We start from the raw sequence: 17,194 nt of genomic DNA, 5'->3' as shown, positions 1-17,194 counted from the left end.
GCATTGCACTCAAGTCACACACACTTCGAGTTCACCTTGTGGAAGTACATGCCCCCGTAAGATCCAACCTACAGTGTACACAGTCCATCCTCAACTAGGAAGAAGCATTTGTCATCAAAGCCATGTGCCTAAGCTATCTGGGAGACTGTCAGTCTGATATGCAGACTCAGTTGATGGCAAGTCCCTGACCAAGTCTAACATTGACCAGTGTATTAAAAATGAGTCATACCATTCCCAATTGCCAGCCTAATTGAATGGGCTACAGCCCCTCAATCTGAGAGATGACTACGTATTGCTTTGCAGAAACATAATTCAAATTTGATATCACACTAAAAGAACAAAGCCAATGGACGGCCAGCACATCAAATCATGAATTCTCTTTAACACACAGTAATCCATCATGCGTCATTACCAAACAATGTAAATAGCACTGAGGCGACACTCACTGTAGGTATCGGGGTCGTCAAAATGGGCCACCTCTCCCACGGTGTACGGGGCTGGTCCACCTGTAAAGCATGAAACAAAGATTATACTCAGACTGGGTGAACGGACAAATGATTTCTGTTACAATGACACTGTGTGAATATGACATGGTAATGATAGACTTTCACACATGCTCATCCTGCATGGATAACTTTGTATTCAACATTATCATTGGATGAGTCTCCTGCTCCAGTGTCACACCCTACTACACTCATGCAGTGGCCAGGACAGTCATGTGTCGTCCAAGTTAATCCTCCATTAGTATGCCCCAACAATAATGTTAACCATACATCTCAGCATGTGCATCCCAGAGAGACATTCCAAAACTGGTTCCATGAGGACTGCATGATCACTCACAATCAACCAGGCTATGTAGACAGGTTCAACACACAGCAACCAGACACACATGTGACATATGCGTGAACAACATGACTAACTTCATGTGACGTGAAGGCAACACACATGTATAGCATCATCATGTGTTTCCAATTTTCTGTCTAGCTATGGCGTCTGCATATGTAGGTATGTTGTTTCTACATGACGTACTCACTGGCCATTATGACCAGTGGAGTACAAATAGAGCAGTTCACGTGTTGCTTTTCTGACCCAAATGCAACACTACATTACATGCAGCTACAGGCATCTGGTATGTGTTGCAAAAATGAGCCATCGGACTGGTAGCATAGGTCTTCATACACATTCTGCAACAAATACACATTAGGACACATATGTATACCTTGGTAGCGCAGCATTTGCAACATTTTGTGACGCAGAGAGGGGGCGACTTAGCAAAATACAAATAGATGTTGGATTTTAATGCTGTTATTGCGTGTACATGTGTTGCAAAATATGGGGATTTATGTGTATAACCATGGGCCTAGGTTTCCCTAGCATTACACACAGTCAGCTACTTATTTTGCAGATTGGCTAACAATCATCACATGTTCACACACAGATTTCTATCATTCCCATTTAATAGATTTTTACTCACCAACATGGCCACCAATCCGGAGTCCCAGGTGGTCCAGCAGGTCCTGTTCCCTGGTGACCAGATCTGCCCAGCGGTGCTTGAGTTGGTGTACATTTCTCAGACTCCCGTAGACCCGGACCAGGTGATGGCGCACCTTCTCCCACCGGATTTTCCTCGCCTCCGTGTGATACCACTGTATCACACGGCCCCCAGCTTCCAGCATTAGGGGCAGGAAATGGCTTACTAGCCATAGGAACCCCCCCAATTCGTCTTCACCCATCCTGGACAGGCGAGGCCTACCTGACATATTGAGAGGACTAATGCTGGACAAAATAAATATGAAAGTAAAAGTGGGAAATGGGGAAAGGTAGAGGTGTGAAAGAAAAAGAAGAAGGAGAAAAATAGCCCAAATAACCCCCCAAACTATGCTACCCACAACAGACTCCCACTGACAATACAAACTATCACAGGTATAGACAAAATAACACAAAACAGACTGAGACAATGTTATACAACAATAATAGATTGACACTAAGACAAAATACAAGGCACACAGGACACAAAAGCAGTAAAACACAGGACAACACCTTTCACACAACCACACAGTCTAGATAAATCTGAGACTGCAAAGTGAAAGTGAAAGTTAACTCCAAGTACAGATTTTGGAAACAGGATATCCTATTACATCACTTCCTGCAGAAAATGGCCGCCGTTTTTATTTTCCCGTTTTGCGTCATATTTTCACGCATACACAGTTGTGCGTCATTTTTTTTTTACGCATTACAGTGCGCATGATGCGGTGTGAAAAAATATGATATGACTATTAATATTTTATAATGTTCATGAGATGACCAACATATTGTCCATGTAGCGTCAATTTTACCACGCATACAGCATGGGCGTCATTTTTTTTACACGTACAGTAGTGCACATGATGCGGAGTGAAAAAATATGATATGAATATTAATATTTTATAATGTACATGAGATGACCAACATATTGTCCATGTAGCGTCAATTTTACCACGCATACAGCATGGGCGTCATTTTTTTTATACGTACAGTAGTGCACATGATGCAGAGTCAAAAATATTGTGGATGTAAATTATACTTTGAAGGCAAAATATTAAGACACTTTTGGATACATTTGTATTTGACTCTGCATTGTGTGCACACATGTACGTGAACAAATTATGACGGCCATGCTGTATGAGTCGAATATGGAGCAAATTTTTCCTTATGTCTTCATGTTTTTAGCTTTGGAAAGGGGATTTGTCATGGTCAAACAGTGCGATGTGATACACATATGTGTTTGTATATGACACATGTCCGTTGTTTTATGTATAGAAGGCATTCACACTGTAATGTTTGGGATACGTTAACTAATGTATTGACCATATTTGACGACATATTTGGTGTAATTGCTGATGGCTATTTTGAAATGATGGATGGGATACCATTATGTATTCCGTCTCCAAAATGTGTCCACATTTATGATGGTGATGCTTTTATCTGTAGTCCTAACAGGGAGTGGGAGAGTCACTTTCAGTTTTTATGGGGCTGAGCATGTCCCATTATGATTTTGTGTTTCAGATTTGTGTTGGACTTGTGACATGGAGGCCACACATGTGCCTTATGCATGTGTGTGGTTCACAAGTACATGATTCTTGTATGTTTTGGGGGCGGTAGAGGTGGACTTAGGCCACCAGCACCCTAGGATTTGACCATCCAGAATAGCTACTGTATCCATGGAGTATATTTATTATATCATGGCAAACCTGCAGCAGCGGGCTAATGTAAGGCCATATGGTATGAATGACTGTTGACCATTCATTCATCTCATTAGCCCATTTGACGTTTGCAGTAATGATGAATTGGAGCAAACTTGCATACCATTTTACTATGACTATGTTTGCAAGACTCTCAGCGTTCCCGATGTGATAATGAGAAGAATATTTTGGTTGTCTGTGTCCCTTTCTGCATAAACTGGTTTAGTGTCATGTTACAATCTTCCTGCTAGGTTCAGACTGGGACACAACTGTGATGGTCTACTTTCAAATATTAGATTGATTGTATGACATATGTGTACATGTTTTTGGAATGTGGATCCACTATCACCTGTCTGGGTGTATGTTGTCACTGTAACTTCAAGGTCTCCTCCTGAGTTAGTGGCAGCTGATGTTGTAGCTATTGTGTATTGCTCATATCACACACTTGAGAGTAGCCATTGATGACATGGTCACGTACACATGGATGGTCCCACCCAGTCTCTGAACACGTGTAATGTGACTTTCAAATGATCTCCAATTTTGGGCTGGATGAGAGACTGTTTCAGTTGTTTGGATCCGGCATGTGTAATTGTCACATTTGTACTCTTGTTGGGCTCTGTGTATGGTAATGTATCATGTCACATCCTACCCTCTGTGCATACAGTTGTGATGTTTATTTTTGGTGTGATGAATTTTAATGGCATTCTTGATCAATGAGACGACATTCATCTTCAGCTATTTCAAACTAAAGGTGGTCAGAAATGAATAGGCCAAAGCATGATGTGGTGTTTGTTATCTGTGTTTATTTACAAGTGTGGAATACAAGTGATTATAATAACTTAAGTAAAAAAATTGTTCACAAGCTGTTGGCGCCTACGCACTCCTGCTGCCGTGTTAGGCTGTTCCCCCTCCTGTTGCAGGCCAGCATCCTCCTCATCATCATCCTCAGGCATGTCTGTGTCCGGTTCAAGGAGGGGAATGTTCCTTTTTACACAAATATTGTGTCATATGGCACAAGTGAGTATGATCTTGCAGACCATCTCTGGGGAGTATAGTAGGCTTCCGCCAGTGATGTCAAGGCAGCGGAACCTTGACTTTAGGATCCCAAAGGTCCGCTCCACAATGCTCCGTGTCCTCTTGTGGGCGTCATTGTATGCCCGCTCAGCAGCAGTATTTGGGTTCCCATATGGTGTCATTAGCCAAGGCTGGATGCCATACCCCTGATCAGCTGAAAGAGAAACACAGAATGGTATCAATTAGATGTAGGAGGCACTGTTGTACGTATCTTTGATGGAAGTAGTTGTGTTGTGTTGTCTGTGACTATTTTGTGTACTAATGTGACAACCTATGGTTGTTGGTGGAAACTTTGGCATTGTTTTTTTTCCTTGGCTGAGCAAGTGTTTGTTGGCTAACTGTTTGTCAGCAGGATGTATTGGTTTCTCAAGTACAGTGTGCCCTCCCTTGCATTGTGACTTGTGACACAGGTGTCCGTGTGTCCTCACTGGGGGTGTGATGATAGTTCCATGCAGAGTTGAAACATGAAAGGGTATTAGAAACGTTCAATTGAACATACCCAGGCCATCCCATCCCTTAAAAGTTATGCATTGTATTAGTGTACAGGTTATTGTGAGACTTCAATTTGCAAGGTGACATTTAGGCAACCACAGTCATGAATGTCTTCACACTAAGCTGTGGAGTAAATTCCAATGTGTGAGAGGTTCAATGGTGACTTGTGAAACATGGCTAGTGATGTGAGTACCTCAGTGTGTTCCTGTCTAGGTGTTGCTATTGTGGTGTATGGGTTGTTTATCCTAGAGGGTTTCTGTGCAGTGAGTATATAAGTAGATTTTTGTCCTTACCAACAAGTAGTCCATTGCCATACCGTCCATCCTGGAAGTGTTGGTTGATGGTGCAGTGACGGAAGATGAATGCGTCATGTACACTCCCAGGATATTTAGCCACAATGTTGCTGATCAGTCCTTGGTCATCGACTATGGCCTGCACGTTGATGGAATGTGTGTGCTTCCTGTTGCGGTAGAGGTGTTCACTCGCAGCAGGTGGCACAAGGCGTACGTGTGTGCAGTCGATTGCACCAAGGACGTGCGGAAAGCCACTGATGGCGTAGAACCCCTGTTTAGTTTCCTGCTGCTTCTGCACTGTGTTAGGGAAGCAGATGTGGCGGGGTGTCAGTCCAATGATGGCATCCAGTACTTTAGGCAGGAATGCGGAGAAAGATGGTTGTGAGATTCCACCAACCAGGGCACCAGTTGTCTGAAAGGAGCCACTTGCCAGCATGTGAAGTACGGCAAGCAGCTTTGTTTCTGTTGGGATAGTGCGTGGAGTCACTAAAGTGGGGGCCAATTGCTGTTCAATATTTGTCAGCAGCTGCTGAATGGCCTGCCAGTTCAACCGGTACCTCTGGATGATGTCTCGTTCCCTGAGGCCATGCAGGGTTGTTCTTGGGCGGAATATCCTCTCCTGCCTTCTGCGCTGTCTTTGGGGTCCCTGCTGTTGTTGTTGTGGCTGCTGTTGTTGCTGCAGGGCTCTGCGTCTACGTGCACGTTGAAGAAAAATCACCTCCATGTCTCCCTGTTGCTGCTCTGCTGCTCTGCTGCTCTGTTGTTTGTTCTGTGTGTTCTGATTAAGTACAGGTGTGTTTGCCCCATTTTAACGCCTGCCCTGACCCAGGCGTTAAAATTTCACGATATTCGTGCTTTGCGCCATTTTTTTGCGCCGCCTGCCGCGCGGGAGTGATTTTTGCCCTGAAGCATAAATACCACGCACCGCTATGTGCGTCTGTTTTTGGACGGGAACGCCTACCCTGCATGTCATTAATGCAGGGCGGGGTGACGCTTCCAAAAACTGGTGCACATAGCGCCATTTTCCTGGTGCGCCGGATCGGGCGTCAGGGTTTAAATATGGGGCAACGTTTGCGCTGAAAGTGCGTCAAAATTTTTGACGCACATTTGGCGCAAACGGAGTATAAATATGCCCCTAGGTTCCGAATTGTATACTATGCCTTGACGAAATACGTGCTAGAGGAGGGGGCCTCTCAGTATTATTGCTCAAAGATACTAATGACTTTGTACTGAGTGTTACAATCTGACAGGTATTTTTGCAGTGTGTCCCTACAGGGCCAATCAGCCTCTAACCACTCTATGGAGTAAAAAATGCCTGTGGATTAGGTATGGCATGCACTTTTCAACCTGCGAGTTATAACCACGATTGAACACAGTTTGTTTAAGGCGAGGATAGCACGTGCGACCTATATCTGCATTTCACAATAGTTCACTCATGGAGGTAAACGAAGCATGCTGTTGTCTGCTCATGGGACAGTATACCTTTTTTATAGAGCTTGCAGTGCTCACTAATGGTGAGAAGTGATGAATTGATGATTAAGTTGAGGAGTAATAATGTCTCTCTAGTTTGTTTCTCTTGCCAAACACAGTGAATGAATAGCCAATGAACCCTGTTGGTGTGTGTGTTTGCCATGCATTAATGTATATGCTTGTCCACCATATTGCAGTTAAGGAGGCAGAGAGAACACCCCAAGAGGAGGCAAAGAAGGGAAAATGTCCTGAAATATAACTTGTGGATCTGATATTTTTAGCCTTGATAAAAGCCACAAGGGGGCTGTGAAAAGTGGCTGAAACGCTTAAATCCAGCTTCTAATGCAGGATAACACTAATTCTCCCTACTAGCATCAGCCAAGTGTTTACTCTTGCTGGACACCCTACACCATATTCAATTGAGGAGAGGGAGCTAGGAGCAATTTTAATCAATAATTTTTCAAATCCCTTCGCAAACAATCTTAGATAAGAGCACCCCTCACTGGAAGGTTAGGCCCACACAAACTCAACAGGTGTCTGTGTGAGGACTTAATGATGACGTGTGCCACTAAATACCGCTAGTGAGTGAGAATCCTATTAATATAATAAATAAGAAGGATTCCCTCTCTGGAAGGGTTGGCATCAGTCAAATAGCTTGAGAAGTGTGTCTTACTGCTGCAACAACTTTAAATGGCATTCATATGCCTGGTGAATTTGTGCCTTAAACTACAGTGCTTTGACCTTTCATAATTTAACTGTGAAAAGGATCTTGATGGGACAAAATTCGCAATAATCTTAGTATTCTCATGGTTCACATTATGCGCAGTAGATGGGGAATAGAACTTTGTACATCATTTTTGTTTTTCAGTTTAATTCAATTAGAAGTTATTGTGCACGATATTTTGCCTGCAAGGTTATGTTCTCTACTGTTCATGGAGTCACAGCTGTGATGCCCAGGAGGAAATCTCAACAATGTATCCTTTCACAGAAAGGAAGGTTGAGGAAAGAATTTATGTAAGAAGACAATCCTAAACTGAATGACAGGGACTGTTGTGATCTGATATGGGTGTACAGCAGGATATGGATATATGTAAGGTCAAGAGGTTTCGGAAGACTTTGAGGAATATTTATAAGGCCCTTCCAGCACAATAACACCGCTGGAGCATCACTTTTGTGACGCTCCCATGGTGCAGTGTGTCTGCATATATTTACAAAGCCACTTAAAGCCATCTTGTGTGGCTTTTCATAGCTTTGTAAATATGGCCCCCTTTCACGTATAATTTTAGGTAGAAGAGACATTCAATTGGTGTTGCTGTGGGCGTTCCCACACAACACCCATAAAATCTGACGCATTCCCAGATTTACATGGTTTCGTAAACCTGACACTGCGTCAGTTTCCTATGACACCCAAGGGGTGGCAAAAAAGTGATGCAACATTCTGCAGCACACATAGAAGGAGGAAAACGCCATTGATTATTGCTTATGTGGAGGAAGGTACCCCTTCCTGTACATAAACAATCATCCCTGCAGTGCAGGGACCCTTGGACAGGTTGCCTGTTTTTGAGCTAGGCAGCCAATGGTGCAAGGTTGCCTGTTTTGGAGCTAGGCAGCCAATTGTGCGCCAGCGCAGAGGAAAGTACAGGGAAGCGTCATATTGCTGTAAATATGATGCATCTCTGCATTTTTCATAATGGCTCAACGTGGTCATTTTCTTGTAAATATGGGCCTTTGTTTTTCTGCAGTTAGCTGTGAGTCATGTGCTCCAGGGATACTTACCATTAATAACCCTAGTGAGTCCTTGGCCTTGCTAGACTTTTATGGACTCATTAAGTAGAAAATCAACTTCTTAGAGGGGCACACAGAAAAAGTAACGTTTCTTCTTTAGGTAATCTGTGCAAGCTTGTTAAAATGCAAAGTATCGTGCGGCAGTGAAATATGATTGCATTTCCACCTATGAGTTTACTACAGATCTTAATTTGGCCCTATTCTATCATTTATCCTGCAGTTCTCACATTGACAAAAGTTCTACTGTGAAAGGTATCTGAAGATAATGGGGCCAGTCCACCCAGACACATATTTAATCCGGGAACAGCAAGGTTTAGAGATGAGGTTGCTTTATGTTAACCGTTTTGCTGCACCACTGGGGTTATTTTACTCCTGTAAACTGTCGTTCCAGAATATCATTAATGTCTGACATAAATATTGTGCCCTAAATAGCGAGAAATATTACCCCACTGAAGTTAAATTTAGAAAATCGACACTCAGTAGGTCAATTTTGTTGTAAACAAAATTCAGCACACAATATTATGTTCTCTAAATAAACATCATCAGTTTTTACATTATTCTTGTTAATATATACTTAAATTAATGCATGTCGAAAGTGCAAAAAAGCATTTTGAAGGGCAGTCAGTGGTGTTGTTTTGGTGTGATAATATCACTTGCTCCCCAGAAAAGAGAGAAGTTGGTCATGGCTGTGACCACAAAACCCTATAACACATGTATTCACTAGCACGTGGAAGGAAGTTGACCATCACGTTTTCTTAACACTTAGAAACTCAATATTTCTATGTGCAGGTGCAACTTACAACAATAAATACATTATAAAAATGTACAGATCTGGGAATTATGTTTGTGTCCGGTTGGGGTTTCTAGAATGTCTTCATCCAAAACACAGAAATGTGTAAGTGTGATCCCCGGTTACATTTCAAGTAAGAATTAGTTAAAATTTTTGAGGCATCTCTACATTTTGCAGATCATTTTCAGCCTCTTGTCGCCTTTCCTTAGATGGAACGACAGAGCTGGTGCTACAACCTGGTTTATGTGGCCTCATCACTTAAGATTATTGCGAATTCTGTCCCATCAATATCCTTTTCACATTTAACAAGCACTGACAATGCCACAATGTGTGGGTTGGGCGTGGCCTTTGCTATAATAACTGAACTTTAGATGGAACAAATGTTACTGCATAGTGCAATGCAGATTGGAGGACCCGCAAACCCTCGCTGAAGGATGTGGTGAGGAACAAAGAAGTCGAAGTTGTAGATGATACACTATGTGGTTCGACATATCAGAAGCGTTGTTATTTTTTAATACCTCACTCATGGTTAAATGAGTAACCAAGGGCTAGATGTAGTATTGTTTTGCAAGTTGCAATCCAATCGTTAAATTGGTGTAGAATGCTAAAAAAAAGCACATGATATGGACTAAAGACTTTAAAAGGGGTTTTCTTAAGATTTGCAAAGAATGTTAACTGAATACTGAACCTCTATTTTAATGTACTGGTATTTTGCATTTCACTGATCATACGTAATAAACATTCGCAAATATTTGGAAATTCTTTCAATTGTACTGACAAATTATCAAGTTGAAGCAGATGGTAATTGTAAGGAATTAGGTTGTTGGCTGACTAGGGTGTGAGCTCCGGTCAAACAGCAACCACAGTCCTTGTCAGGGTGAGGCACAAGGCATCCTCAAATTAATCTGTGCTCAACCCTCTGGTAGCTTTGCACAGAGCAGTCAGGCTTAACCTAGAAAGAATGTGAAAAGTATTGGTGCAACACTTCACACGCTAATAACTTGAAAACAACATACAAAAAGTATCCCACACCAAGTTAGAAAGAACACTTCTTTAAATAAATAAAACAAGACCAAAGCTACAAACATCCAATTAGTAGGACTGGAGATATGCAGTTGTAAAAATTTTAGTGAAAAATATTGCGGCAAAAAGAACCAAGCGCTAACTGTGGATATCTGGTCATGCTAGACCGTGAGAAAGTCTCAAGTTCAGGCTGACTGGAATGGAGCATGGGCCTGTTATAGTGACCCAGTTAAGCTAGCTAAACGGAGTACCTTAAATCCTGGTTTGCAGAGCGCTGCGAGGATCTGTATTGAAAATGCATGGCGCAGCTGGAGCAATACGTTGGTTCCGAGATATGGTGAAGCTGTCATTTGACATCATGAACGATCCCATCTATGAGGCTTGCAATATTAAGTCTGGCATTGAGGATGCGGTGTGCAGTTGGGGTGATGCTTCAATTCCGAGGAGCTGCAAGTTTGTGATGCGAAATCCAGCTTTTTCCAGACTGCCTTCGATGACAGATGCGTGGGCCTGCACCAAGGATGCGTTGAGCGGCAGCGGTTCTGGTGGGGCTGTGGAGGTGATGCAGGTCTTTGCAGCAGGTCCAATCCACGCAGCAGTTGCGATGCGTCAGTCCTGCTCAGGTTTGCCTACCCAGCAGAGGAAATTCTTCAGTTCCACTGGATCCACAGAGGCTGGCAGAGAAACTTAAGTCCACTTTCAAGGGTTCAGGGCTGGGATGGCACCACCTGGCAGTGTGGACTCACAGAGGGCAGAGTCCAGGTGCAGGTGCAAAGTTGTTGGAAGCCTGTTATGTCCCTAAGACTTCAGATCAGGAGGTCAGTCAACTAGCCCTTGGAGTCACTCTCAGTTCTGGTTTCAAGAGATGCAGGTCCAGTCCTTCTCACACAGGCAACAGGGCAGCAGGGCAGCGCAGCTGATCAGCAGTCCGTCTTCCTGGCAGAGTGTCCACTAGTCCAGAAGTGTACTGAGGCGGTGGTGTCTCAGGTCCAGCGTTTATACCAGGTTGTGCATTTAAAGTGGGAAGACACTTCTAGGGACATTCCTTTGAAGTACACAAGTTCCCTGTCTTCCTGGCCCTTGCTCTAGACTAACTACAGTGGGTAGGCAGTCCTTGTGTGGAGCCAGCACACAGCCTATTCAAGTGTAAGTGGGGCTGGGCTGGACCCAGCTTCTCCCTCCCATCCTGCCAGGGACGGCCCATCCAGTCACACCTAAGCTCCCCACTGTGTGTGTTGTCTACGAGGAATACACAAAGCCCAACTGTCAAATACACCCATTCATGAGACCTAGAGACAGGCTGAAGGCAACAAGTGGCTAGAGCAAGAAAATACCAACTTTCTAAAAGTATAGAAAATAGTGATGGATAGAATGCTTGAATTAATCTCTGCCTCTGGTAATCATTCAGGCAGCATCCCAAGCAATCATTATTTTGCACACCATGCCACCTCAGTTTGGACCCAGCTATATCCACATCAGTCTTGACCCAGCTCCAATAGGAACAGTGAAGCCTGAATTGCCCAGTCAGGTCTGAATACCATGAATCGGAATAAAACAACCCAGGACCATTTTTTTGCCCTAGTTATAGGCTCAATGAACAATGGTTCCCTCAGGGGAAGCTTTAAGCTAACACTTTCTAGGCAACAATAAAAAAAATGGGTTGATGATTTTGAAAACCATTTGTTTAAGGTTTGTACATATACCTACATATACATATAAATACTGGAAATGCTAAACGGTCAGAATGCAACGCGTTGTCACTCACAGGTGCTGCGTCAGAGGCTGACCAGTCTCTGCCAATATTGTTTATCAAGAAAAACTCCGCACTCCAGGAAACTGGTGATATCCCAAATTCTTTAATCAGCCCACCCCAATTGGTGTCGACAACAAGTCTTGCTCATGGTACGTGTAGGAAGTTGGCTCTGTATATACTATTTCAAAGTAAGAAATAGCGTGCACAGAGTACAAGGGTTCCCCTTAGAGGTAAGATAGTGGCAAAAGTAGATAATTCTAATGCTCTATTTTGTGGTAGTGTGGTCTAGCAGTAGGCTTATCAGAGGGTAGTGTTAAGTATTTGTTGTACACACACAGGCAATAAATGAGGAGCACACACTCAAAGACTTACTCCAGGCCAATAGGTTTTTATATTGAAAAATATATTTTCTTAGTTTATTTTAAGAACCACAGGTTCAAGATTTACATTAAACACTTTAAATGTAAGGTACTTCACTTAGATACTTTAGGAACTTTGAATGAAAACAATATCATGTACAGTCTTTGTAAAAAATAGCAATAAGCTATTTTCAAAGTGGACACAGTGCAAAAATCAACAGTTCCTGGGGGAGGTAAGTAAAGGTTAGTTTTGAAGGTAAGTAAAACACTTACAAGTCCCAAGTTTGGGGCATAGGCAGCCCACCGTTGGGGGTTCAAGGCAACCCCAAAGTTTCCACACCAGCAGCTCAGGGCCGGTCTGGTGCAGAGGTCAAAGAGGTGCCCAAAACACATAGGTGCCTATAGGGAACAGGGGTGCTCTGGTTCCAGTCTGCCAGCAGGTAAGTACTTACGTCCTCGGGGGGCAGAACAGGGGGGTTTTTTAGAGTACCGGGGGGACACGAGAAGGCACAGAAAAGTACACCCTTAGCGGCACTGGGGCGGCCGGGTGCAGTGAGCAAAGCAGGCATCGGGTTTTAGGTTGAAAACAATGGAGAGACCCGGGGGTCACTCTAGCGTTGCAGACAGGCACCGGGGCTTCTCGGGACAGCCACCACCTGGGCTAGGCAGAGGGTCGCCTGGGGGTTGCTCTTGCACTGAAGTTCGGTTCCTTCAGGTCCTGGGGGCTGCGGGTGCAGTGTGGGTTCCAGGCGTCGGGTCCCTTGTTACAGGCAGTCGCGGTCAGGGGGAGCCTCTGGATTCTCTCTGCAGGCGTCGCTGTGGGGGCTCAGGGGCGTCGTCTCTAGTTACTCACAAGCTCGCAGTCGCCGGGGAGTCCTCCCTGAGGTGTTGGTTTTCTGCAGGTCGAGCTGGGAGGCGTCGGGTGCAGAGTGTGAAGTCTCACACTTCCGGCGGGAAACGTGAAGTCTTTGGAAGTTGCTTCTTTGTTGCAAAGAAGTTGCAGGTTTTGAACAGGGCCGCTGCTCACAGGAGTTTCTTGGTCCTGTAGTCAAGGGCAGTCCTCTGAGGCTTCAGAGGTCGTTGGTCCCTGTCGGATGCGTCGCTGAAGCAGGTTTATGAAGTTGGAGACAGGCAGGTAGGGCTGGGGCCAAATCATTTGTCGTCTTCCTCCGTCTCTGCAGGCTTGTAGGTCAGCAGTCCTTCTTCTTTCTTCAGGTTGCAAGAATCTGATTTCCTAGGATCTGGGGAGCCCCTAAATACTGAATTTAGGGGTGTGTTTAGGTCTGGGAGGGCAGTAGCCAATGGCTACTGTCCTAGAGGGTGGCTACACCCTCTTTGTGCCACCTCCCTGTGGGGAGGGGGGCACATCCCTAATCCTATTGGGGGAATCCTTCAAACTCAAGATGGGGGATTTCTCAAGGAAGGGGTCGCCTCAGCTCAGGACACCTCAGGGGCTGTTGTGACTAGTGGGTGACTCCTCCTTGTTTTTCTCATTATCTCCTCCAGCCTTGCCACCAAAAGTGGGGGCAGTGACCGGAGGGGCGGGCATCTTAACTAGCTGGGATGCCCTGGGGCACTGTAACAAAAGGGATGATCCTTTGAGGCTCACCGCCAGATGTTACAGTTCCTGCAGGGGGAGGTGAGAAGCACCTCCACCCAGTACAGGCTTTGTTCCTGGCCACAGAATGACAAAGGCACTCTCCCCATGTGGCCAGCAACATGTCTGGTGTGTGGCAGGCTGGCAGGGACTGGTCAGCCTACACTAGAAGTCGGGTGTGTTTTCAGGGGGCATCTCTAAGATGCCCTCTGGGTGTATTTTACAATAAATTGCACACTGGCATCAGTGTGCATTTATTGTGCTAAGATGTTTGATACCAAACTTCCCAGTTTTCAGTGTAGCCATTATGGAACTGTGGAGTTCGTGTTTGACAAACTCCCAGACCATATACTCTTATGGCTACCCTGCACTTACAATGTCTAAGGTTTTGCTTAGACACTGTAGGAGCATAGTGCTCATGCACATATGCCCTCACCTGTGGTATAGTGCACCCTGCCTTAGGGTTGTAAGGCCTGCTAGAGGGGTGACTTACCTATGCCACAGGCAGAGTGAGGTTGACATGGCACTCTGAGGGGAGTGCCTTGTTGACTTAGTCATTTTCTACCCACCAGCACACACAAGCTGTGAGGCAGTGTGCATGTGCTGAGTGAGGGGTCCCTAGGGTGGCATAAAACATGCTGCAGCCATTAGAGACCTTCCCTGGCATCAGGGCCCTTGGAACCAGGGGTACCAGTTACAAGGGACTTACCTGAGTGCCAGGGTTGTGCTAATTGTGGAGACAAAAGTACAGTTTAGGGATAGAGCAATTTCAGACTCCATCCTTTACATGCTGTCATAGTGCAATTACACATTTATTTTGACATTGATTCGACTGTGAAAGTTCATATAACATTTCCAAAAAACAAACTGCTCCACAGGATACCTACCCCATACCTCAATCCATTAATACCAAGTGAAAGCTTGCAATATGGCACACAGTCAGACACATTTTGGTGTTGTGGATAATATTGGCTTGCTAAGTAACAGAATTGGAAGTTTAGCCAGAAGTGGAGGTGCCCTTCAGTGTTCACCTGAAATGTCATGCAAGATAGTTGTCCCCATTGTGCCATATTACTTGCTATAGCAGCTTTTTGGAAAGGCCTGTCCATTGAACAAGGTGACTGCAGTTCAGATGAAGAAAATGTTCAACCTCTTAACCCATAGCTAGACAGTGCCACAAGCGCTACTGAAGGAACAAGACAGATGGCAGAAATTACTCACAACCATTTCTGTGGTTAAGTTCAACATAGTTTACATTACAATTTCAATTTGAAGAGACACTTTTCATGTTACACAGATTTTTTTATTCAGATGGACATACATTGAAAAACTAAGAATTACATGTGCATACAAATATTAAAGTCACATAATGATGAAACCAACATTATTAATTTAGTGAATGGTATTTTTCACATGTGGTGTATACAGAATAAACGCAATGTACAATTTTGTTTTTAAGTCTACTTCTTTGGTCTTTTGGTACCAATTAGTCTTGCTGTACATATTTAGAGACTCAAGGGCAGATTAATCCCTACGAAGACTCTTGTGCACCTTCCAATGGTTACGTCAGGCAATGAGGCACTTCCAAGACTTGAGGCTTCATTTTCCATAACATGGGTCACAACCTATCTCCAATAAATTTAGTATGCTTGCATAATAAAAGTTATCTGCCAAAAATGTTTGCCAGGTCTCTGCAGCAGTGAGCAATTTCTGAATGTATATTTATTGTTCTACATGCAAGTAAAGTGTAGTTGGTTCTACATTCCTCTACAGAACTGCAAAAGCCCTATGAAGGAGGAAGTATGTGCCTTTTTTCACATCTTGAAGCACACTAAAGATGATGGGAGGATGCCTGCAATATGTCTAACCACTGGCAATTGCTTGGAGTAGCATCCCAACCCATCGAATTAAAGCAACACAGGACTGGCTTTGCTCTAGTTAGGGCTCATCAGCCAGGTATAGCTTGTGGTTAGACTTATAGCAAGCATTCTCCTATCACCTTTTCTATGTTTCATGTGATACCGTAAGTGGCCAAGGGTATGCCCATACGTGGATCCCTTGGCTAACTGTACCCACCTGAACCAAGCTACATTCAACTGAACAATCCCAACCGAGCTAAACCAGAATTGGATTGCTTGTGTTTCAGTTCAGAGAGGTCTTGGCAGTTCAGATTGGACTGATTCTGTTGGAAAAGGGTCAAGACTAATTTGCATATGCTGGGTCCAATATGAGTAGGCATGGTGTGCAAAAGAACTCTGAACTGAGATGCGGCCCGAGCAATTATCAGTGGCTGCAATTACTTTACTCACACCTTTGCACATATTTTCATTATGAATTAATAATTTCATTATTAAAAGGTCACATAAAATGTTACCTATGTATGTGAATTTAAACTATTTGCTACAATGTTGAAGTCAGATGACAAAGGAGAGGTTTTTTTTTCTGAAAGTACATTCATTGACCCCAGCTGCTTTCCCTGCAGATAGTAGAAATTTATGGTGAATTGGTATACCAGCTCCAGGACTATCACATCCATGTGCCCACCTTCTTAATACTGACCTTCTCCCTAATAAGGCACCTTGCAGTAATTGATGTACCCTCATAGCTTCCTTTCCTTGTGCATGCTATGTTCTTCTTTTAGGTGCAACTGTGATACGTCAACAGATATGTAGTGATACATTACAACTTGTATCAATAAGCTGTGATTAATGGCTAGTAGCATTTCCTCTATATAATCAATGCCTTCTTCTGATATGTTAACACCCCTCCACCTTCATCTGAATCAGGGCCAGCTTTAGGGGGGGGTGCTAGAATGTAAACATTATTAATAAACATTGTGACATTAAAATATAGTGTGACATAACATAGAATAAAAGGTTTACTGAATATCATGTATTAATCAATAAAAATGTGCAACTATTATGGTGGATACCATAAATAATGCATACTATTATGAAAATAACTGTTTATTGAAAATTATTTTGTTTATTCATATTTAAATGTACAGAAAAAAGAATAGTAATATGTACTAAAAGACTTACTAGTTTAAATATTATGAAATGTTTTATTTTTCATGTTTTAGCATTGGTTTTCAAAGTCCTCACATTTTAGTAATTTTCCAGAGGCAATGTTTAAAAATGTTAACACTGTAAAATAATGTTTCTCTAAGCATCCTGTGTGACTTATTCACTGTGGAAAAGTTATGTTCTTATGTTGTAACATTTGTCTGTCTTCCTGGTAGGAGATAAGGTACCCAGGAACAAGAGTCTTCAGTGCTCATGTATAACCTGCATTCTACTGCAGAACCTGGTGACTACAGTGAGAGAAGATGAGCCAA

This window comes from Pleurodeles waltl, chromosome 8 (assembly GCF_031143425.1).
Source record: "Pleurodeles waltl isolate 20211129_DDA chromosome 8, aPleWal1.hap1.20221129, whole genome shotgun sequence".
Classification (NCBI taxonomy): Eukaryota; Metazoa; Chordata; class Amphibia; order Caudata; family Salamandridae; genus Pleurodeles; species Pleurodeles waltl.
The sequence above is the reverse complement of the archived record's forward strand: the minus strand, read 5'-3'. Positions refer to the sequence as shown.